Source organism: Silene latifolia, chromosome 2 (assembly GCF_048544455.1).
Source record: "Silene latifolia isolate original U9 population chromosome 2, ASM4854445v1, whole genome shotgun sequence".
NCBI lineage: Eukaryota > Viridiplantae > Streptophyta > Magnoliopsida > Caryophyllales > Caryophyllaceae > Silene > Silene latifolia.
The window spans coordinates 69,165,918-69,174,326 of NC_133527.1; the positions used below are offsets into that span (position 1 = coordinate 69,165,918).

Sequence of the window (8,409 nt, forward strand, 5' to 3'; positions counted from 1 at the left end):
AATCTATAAGACAAAATATAGTCATGTGAGATCTTGTTTGATTTATCGTCATGAATGCTATAAGAATATCAATTTTTTATAATTTTTAATAATGTGTAACTAAAGATATGCATGTTACAAAACGTGCCTCGACAAGTGTGATAAAGCAACTATAACCTTTGGTCTGGATGGGAGGGAGTATGACATAGGACAACTCCTATCGAGTTCTATGGAATAGAACGATTCCTATGGAACTAGTCCATGCCCTATTTAAACGGTTGATTTGAGGATTTAGAAAGATATTATCCTTGTCATTAGTAATAGTGGTTTAGCGGAGACTTGTGTTATAAACGAATGATATCGCATATGAGTAGGAGTAATGAAATAGAACAACATTAAAAACACGAAATAGCGGGAAAAGAAACATTCATCGTTAATATATGAAAACATTTTAGCATGTTTTAGCATTTATATAATGACCTCCACCCAATTATATAAATCATTCCGAGATCCATTTTTATACAAACATGAGTATAGGAAACCGATACAACCCATACTTGAATAAATTTTGTGAATTAACTCTTTAATTGATTCTACTATAGAATTCTCGGTCGATGTATTTCATAAAATCCATCTCTAGCCCCGGAATATAAGACTAGTCTTTATATCCCGTTGAGTCCAACCAAATTTCGCGTGTAATAACGTTTTATTACCCCACTTACCCAATGCAAAATAAAAGTACTACGGGAAACCGAATCTACCCCAAATGTCAAAGGGATTCATGAGTCCTAGTATTTGGTAAGGCTAATCTCAATTTTAATATGTGAAAGGTCTTGTCGACTTATTATCTATTACTTTTATGTGAACTATATTAGTGAACTATGATAATTATAATCGACACGGTCGAAAAGATGATATATATATATATATATATATATATATATATATATATATATATATATATATATATATATATATATATATATATATATATATATATAATAATGCATGTGATGTTATGGCGATTTGGCAATGCATTCAAACATATAAAGCAAGCAAATAAAGTAAAGTAAAATTCCTAGTATGGCCTTCCTAAAATAGAAAATCTAATGATCTATTACAAATTCGGAAACCAACTTCATTGGTCCATTGAATCTTCATGTGACACGCCTCCCAAGGATAAACATCATTTTCATCGGAACACATTTCCAATTGACTCCGTCTTTTGGAAACGCCGGAATTACAAAATAATAATGAAATACAAAGCTATTCCTATTATACATTTGTAATTAAAAACAAATTTAAATCTATTAAATTACAAGACGGTGATGCGAGATCATAATTAAATTACAACCAAACCGGTATTCCCTTACATTACGGGTAATACCGATTAAAACTAAGGCCATACTAAGATAAAATTACATAATTCCAAAATTATATAAATAAAATATGACAATCATAAATAAAATATGCAGCATTATTATATGTGATTAACATGCTAAATTAATGTGCCAAATCGCCCTACTTAAACATATATCGTAAGTATAGTCCGGTTTTATGGTTATTCGTGATTTTTAACTTATTAAAATCACAAATAATACTAAAATCTAATTTTAGTCCAAGTTAATTATCCTAACTTAGGACTCAAAAATTAGTCATCACTCAATTTTTGACAATAATTCAACTTGTTCTAACATTTATGCTCATTTTTTACCTTAAAATCACAACCTTTTATGATATAAATCCAAATTAAATTACAATAATTTCAAAAATTGAATTTTAAATTTTTGAACATTCTGAAATAATTCCATGACACTCATAATATCAAAAATAAAGGTTAAAATTTTCGAATTTATTTTGAGAAAATATGGTTGCTATTTATCGATTTTATCAAATAAAACATCTAAAGCATATGAAAATTAATCTAATCAATGTTCTAACTTTAGATCTGATATGTGGGATAAAAATGAAACTTAAAATAATTTTCTCATGCCATGTAATTTATTTTAACTATTTTTGCTAAAATGGTCACTATTTATGTCATTTTTACTCTAAAAATTCATAAATCATGCAAAATAAATCAAGTTCATCTCAAAGTTGGCCTGTTTCGATGTTTAACTAATTTTAACCATTATACCTCCATTTGTATCTTATAAAAATTATAAATCATGCAAAATAAATCAAATTTGTACGAAATTTTACTTACAATAAGTAAAATATGCATGTGAGCTTATATAGAAAATTCAAGGTCAGAAGCTTAGTCTAACTATTTTTAGCATTTTAAACACCATTTTATACATTAAAATGTAATAAAATTACTAAAAATCATTAAAATGAGCCATAAATTACCATAAATCATCAAAATGATCTAAATTCATTTTAGGACCAGAATATATGACATGCAAAAAATTTCGTGACTTTATCTTCATAAATCACAAATTTTAGTTTTAATTAAGTTACAAATAACTCGGAAAAACCAAACCGATTATGCATGCAACAACCATTTGCTCTGATACCACTTGAAAGGATTCATTAACCCTCAAATTAAACTCTTTAATTATTTATCTAAAATACTCATTGATTTAGATGATAATCTTATGCATGCATAATAAAATATAAATAGATAAGTAAAGAAAAAAATTTCTTACATTGATAAAAACGGTATTAAGGGCACAAGTAAGAACACATTTCTTACTTGTTCTTGAGCTCAAATAAATGGATGATCCTCCTTGTCTCAATATTGTGAGAACCTCCTTTCAATTGTACCAAGATTACACCCAAAAATACTACTGATAATGACTAGTTATTATGTAGTATTGTTCTCTAATTTTACTAATATTATTTTTATTACTACCTTAGTAATATTATGATGCATATTAGTCTTAATGTGAGTTTATGAAGAGGTTTTTGCATGTGAAAATAATCATCAAAAAGAGTGGTGAAAAACAAACACAATGATGCTCTTATAATAAGAGCATTTTCACGGCACATCCTCCACACAAGTGGAGTATTTTTGTCTCTTAAATTATTCACATGCAAATGAGTAGAGTGTAGTAGTGAGTGAAATGATTATGGTGGCATAATAAGATGTCATCACATGATAATATCACATGATCTTATCTAAAAATTTGGACAAACCAAAAGAGTATAATATACTCCATATGGTCGGCCATCATGTGCCACTTTAGACCATTTTTATTTTTTTTATATTTGTCCCACAAATGCTTATACGTCATGTGATCAATTATCTTACATAATTAATTATTAATATAATCATTTAACAATTAAATATTATAATTAATCTTATAATATACTCCCAACACTTAAGTAGTATACTACCATTATATCAATATAACGGGTCCCATATTACTAGTTAGTTAAGTTTATAACTCCTTGTAAATATAAATAACTTATTACCTCTACCTCAAAATATTTATAAAACCTCAACTAATTTAGTAACTCAACATTTAATTACTAAATTAAATCTTATTTAATCATATTACAATAAGATATACAATTCAACTCACATAAAGAGGGATTAATTAATCTTTATTAAATACAATTAATTAATTATCTATTTGAGTTTCATCATTTAGGTGTGACCTTAAGGGATCAACTGACCACCACCGTCAAACGACAGTAATGTCAAACTCTATTCAACCAATCATTACCGATTAATGTTGTTCAGTTGATTTATATAATTATTCATCCCTTTACGTATTCTTATTATGAGTTTCAATAATGTGATCGCACTATTGTTGAGGACACATACTCCATCAGGTCTTAGACATATAGGTAGTGGTCGTACGCTATACATAGTACCTTGGATGCAATTGTTATACGATCCACACCGATGGAGGCAGTTGTTATACGCTCCGTCAGTTCAGAAGCAGTTGTTATACGCTCTAGTAGGTTGTTTGGTGCGGTCACATGGTACGTGATGACGATGGTTCTATGATGTGCATGATGTCTTAATGTGGTTTGTGTTATACGTCCTCCCATGCTTTTTTACTTGAAGTCAATATTTCAAAATATTGTCTTATTATGCCATTGTTTGGTGATAAGTTGATGTCGTGTTTTTATGAGTATAGATGGTCTCACATGTTTACTAGTTTTGCATTTTAATTGTTAATAATTGTTGGTTATATTTAATTTTCGTAAACATGACTGGGAGAGCATCTAGTTACTCTCGGCTGATTGTCGACCCCCATTCTCAGGTTGTTCAGATGATTTACTGTTTGGATGATATCTTGTTGGAGAAGTACTGTGCAGCGAGATGAATAATAAATTAGGACTTTATTTTCATTTTAGATACACTTAATAATGTATTGGTTTTCTTTGGCTTTAGTAGCGAGTCGGATTGGTCAGCTGTTTCCGCCACCTTGACCCGTTTATCGTTGTTATACTCTGATAATACATTTAATATATGATGTGACTCATATTTTAGCACATTTAGTCCCCGAATTAACCTCGTTCCCATGCTTTCGAGCATATATTAGGGTCATTTCTTATCTTTAGTTTCCCATTCCGCATATTCTTTGAGGTTTTGTGTCCTTGGTAGGAGAGGATTGCTAACCTTGCATTTATGGAGCTAAATGGATCGCATCTAATGACCAAGCATCGAAGAGGAGACAGACACTAGAGGCCTAAGCAAGTAAATAAAGTGAAATGGGCAATGATGAAAAGATCCTTGCATCCCCAACACAATCCCCGCGGATTGTTAAGGAGCCAAACAAGAGAAGAATCTGGTGCCACGATCCGAGCGGCTTGAGCTCAGGACGAGCGTACCAGAGCTCGATCCGAGCGTCACGACTGCCAGCCCAAGCGGATCTTCTTACAGGACAGGCCGTGCTTCAGGTGAGGACGAGCGGATTCTGGTGGGGGTTGCAAGCACGATCCGCGCATGTCCCTCTGGAGTTGCAATTCCTCAAGCTTCTCTTAGGGTCTTAATAGTCATTTAAACCCTTAGTAACCCTAACCCTTGTACTTAATTTTAGTATAAATTCCCCATTGTACTACCTAAATTTTCATGAATTCTTGATCAAGCTTTTAATCAATCCTTAATCATCTCTTAATCAACTCTTAATCTATTCTTAATTTAGTTGTAATACACTTCTCAATATTAATCACATCTTAATCTTTCCTTAATTTCTCAATTGTTCTTAGTTTTATTTGTGTAGTTAGAAGATTATTGGGGTTTATTGGAGGATTGACAACCTTCCATCAATCATCAAGATTACTTCTATTATTCTTTGCTTTATTATTTGGATCATCTCACATAGGTATAATCTCTTTTACCCTTGTTTAATTATTGTTAATCACATCATTTATTCATCATGTTTTGTTTTGTTAGTATTATTGACAACCTTATTAGCATGCTAAACTTGATCATGAGTGAGTAGTCCTTTAGCTAGGGTTAATGAGGAATTAGGGGAAATAAACATGAGAATTGATTTATGCTTAATCTAATATGTTTTTATAATTAAATTGCTTACTTGTTGTGATTTCAACTTATGCACATGTGATGTTTGATGAAATGCGAGCCTATGAATCTTCGCATTTGTTACCCATATCTTATCTTTTGAATGAGGCTTGTAAGACATAAACCAACTCGAGCCTCATTAGACGATGCATAAAGTTGAATAGGAGGAGATTAAGTCCACTTGTAGGTGTTGTACAGTGTAGACGACTCGGCTCCGGGGCCTAAATCTTCCTAGGGATTGTAAGATATACACTAACTCGATCCCATCACAACAATAAGTGCTTGCTTCTAATTGAGAACATGTTTGTATAATCTATTTCCATGAATTCCCTATGAACCCATGACACCCTAGTGCTTTTAATCAATTGTTTACAACCCCTTTATTTGCTTTACTTTGTTTTCATTAATTTACATTTATCTTGTTGATTAGTTTAGACTACATCTCATCTCAACCCATAATTTTTGACACCCTAAGACATAGCTACTTGCAATTGAAAATCCTACATCAATACCCGTCCCTTAGGTTACGATCTTTACTTATCTCTTTACTAAGAGTAGTTTGTGAAGTTATAAATATTGTTTTGGTTGGTAGCTTTTGACGACGAGTTTTGACCTGGCCAAAAATGGCGCCGTTGCCGGGGACAGTGTTCAATTGATTTGATTTTTGTTAATTGTTTTTAGTTGTGTCTTTCTTTACCTTGGGGAAGTCAAACTCCTCAAGGTTGTTCTAATTGTTTTCGAGTTGTTTGATATTTTGCATGACTAGGAGATCACAAGGTAATTTATTACCTACTGATTTCGAGATTGAAAGGACCTTAACCAACAATAGAACAGTTGCTAGAGGTACTTCAAGAGTTGTAGTTATTGGTGAGATTGTGGACATTCAACCAAATAACATTGAGTTTGTCAACCCTTTTACAAGAGAAGGAGAGGATAACCCAATTCAAAACGCACCATAAAATCAACCTACAATGTAATACTCCGTATTTATGCGTCTTTGGGTACTCTATCGAGTAGGCCTTACTCTGTCGAGTAAGGGCAAGTTGCGTTTTAGAAAAGTTTCTGACCTGTTGGGTACTCAATCGAGTAAGGTTCTCGAGGCGTGGCCTCGGCTGAGTGAGGTCACTTGCGGGAGTGGCTTCACGCCCTAGTTTCGCCTTCTGTGGAACCCGCCACAGAAGGGATGTGCACATTAATGGATAGGGTTATCGCTCACTGTGTGGAGCGGGGATTTGGTGGGTACGGCTGCGGTCCCCCATCGGGCGGGTCCGGTGGACGATCGGTGATTGAGATGATTGGATTTGGCGTGATTGTGTGTGTGTGACAGTTAAGCTGTCTGTTTATCTTATTGTTGATATATACATTGAGTTGTGTGATTAGTACTGACCCCGGTTGTTGTTTTGTAAACCTGCGGTGATCCATTCGGGGATGGTGAGCAGATATTGAGCAGGTATTGAGATGAGTACTGGGATAGCTGGGATTGCCACGACATGATGATAGGAGTCTTCCGCTGTAGCTTAGTAGTTTATTTACATTTCAGTTAGAACAGTAAACAGTCAGTTTGAGAACATGTATTATACTTTTGGTTTGGTTTTGAGAATTGTAACTCTTCACTAAGTATTTATATTTAAACGTTGTTTCTTCATTGTTTATTTGATTATCATTGCCTCGGGTAACCGAGATGGTAATATCTTCATACCTGAGTGGTCCTGGTAAGACACTTGGAGTATGGGGGTGTTACATACAATGCCTAAATTTTCATCACATTCCGAACCAACCGAGGAGAACCTACCAAACGGTACTCCTACACCACCACATTTAACCGGTAATTTCATTGCCAAATCCGCATTCATACAATTAGTTGAGAGAAGTCAATTTGGAGGGATACCGAGTGAAGACCCTCATTCACATATGGAGACTTTTTGTGACTATTATGATGCAATTTCTTAAACCGGAGTTACTCAAGACCAAATCCGATGGGTATTGTTTCCTTTTTCTTTGATCGGTACCGCAAAGCAGAGGTTGAAGAGCCTAGACAAGGCTACCCTTGGTATTGATTCATGGAAGAAGTTTGCACTTGCCTTCTACAAGAAATTCTATCCTCCGGAGAAGACTAATATGTTGAGAGCCCAAATCACCGGGTTCAAGCAAAAGGATGAGGAATCATTATATGAAGCATGGGAGAGATTTAAGGACACTTGTCATTCTTGTCCACACCATGGACTTAGTGAGTGGTTCCTTGTGCAACAATTTTGGAACGGCCTATATGAAGACTCTCGCAATGTTCTTAATATGGGATCCAATGGGATGTTTATCGAAGTTGATGACAATCAAACATGGGCCAAAATCGAAGAGATGGCGGTTCATAATTCCCAATATAGTAGGGCCCGAAAGACCACTAGAGGAGGAAAGCATGAGGTAGATTCCATCACTCAATTGGGTGCTCAACTAAGTGCTCATATCGACACCATCAATTTGAAGTTTGAGAAGGCCATGGCTAAGCTAGACGAAGCTTCCAAATCACCCAAACAACATGTTAATGCTATGGTGGCATCATCCTCAATCCCAAGTGGAGTATGTGAAAGTTGTGGAACCTTGGGACATGATCAAAATGAATGTGTAGGGGAACAAATGAACAAGTTAATGCTTTCCAAGCATACAAGAATGGCACCCCTTATTCCAACTACTATAATGAGAATAGCAAATTTCATCCAAGTCTTTCATACAAGAGCCAAAATGTTCAAAACCCCCAACCCACATACACCCCACCTCCAATGAGAAACCAAGCTCAAAGACCCTTTTTCAACCAAAGCCAAGGTTATCAAAATCAACCTTCTTACAACCACTCAAATGACCAAAGCTTTGATGTTCAAAAAGCAGTCCTCCAAATACAAAAGAACCAACAAGAATTTTTCACCTAAATGCAAAAAGATAGCCAACCTAAAGAA

The 8,409-nt window shown here is 34.1% G+C and overlaps 1 non-coding gene across 1 annotated transcript; it reads right to left on the reverse strand.

Annotated features, from left to right (window-relative positions):
• Nucleotides 1–7,579: 7,579 nt before the first annotated feature.
• LOC141644801 (small nucleolar RNA R71) lies at nucleotides 7,580–7,686 on the reverse strand. The gene has a single exon (XR_012544408.1). It is a non-coding gene; the product is annotated as a small nucleolar RNA R71 (small nucleolar RNA).
• Between the last annotated feature and the right edge of the window lie 723 nt (nucleotides 7,687–8,409).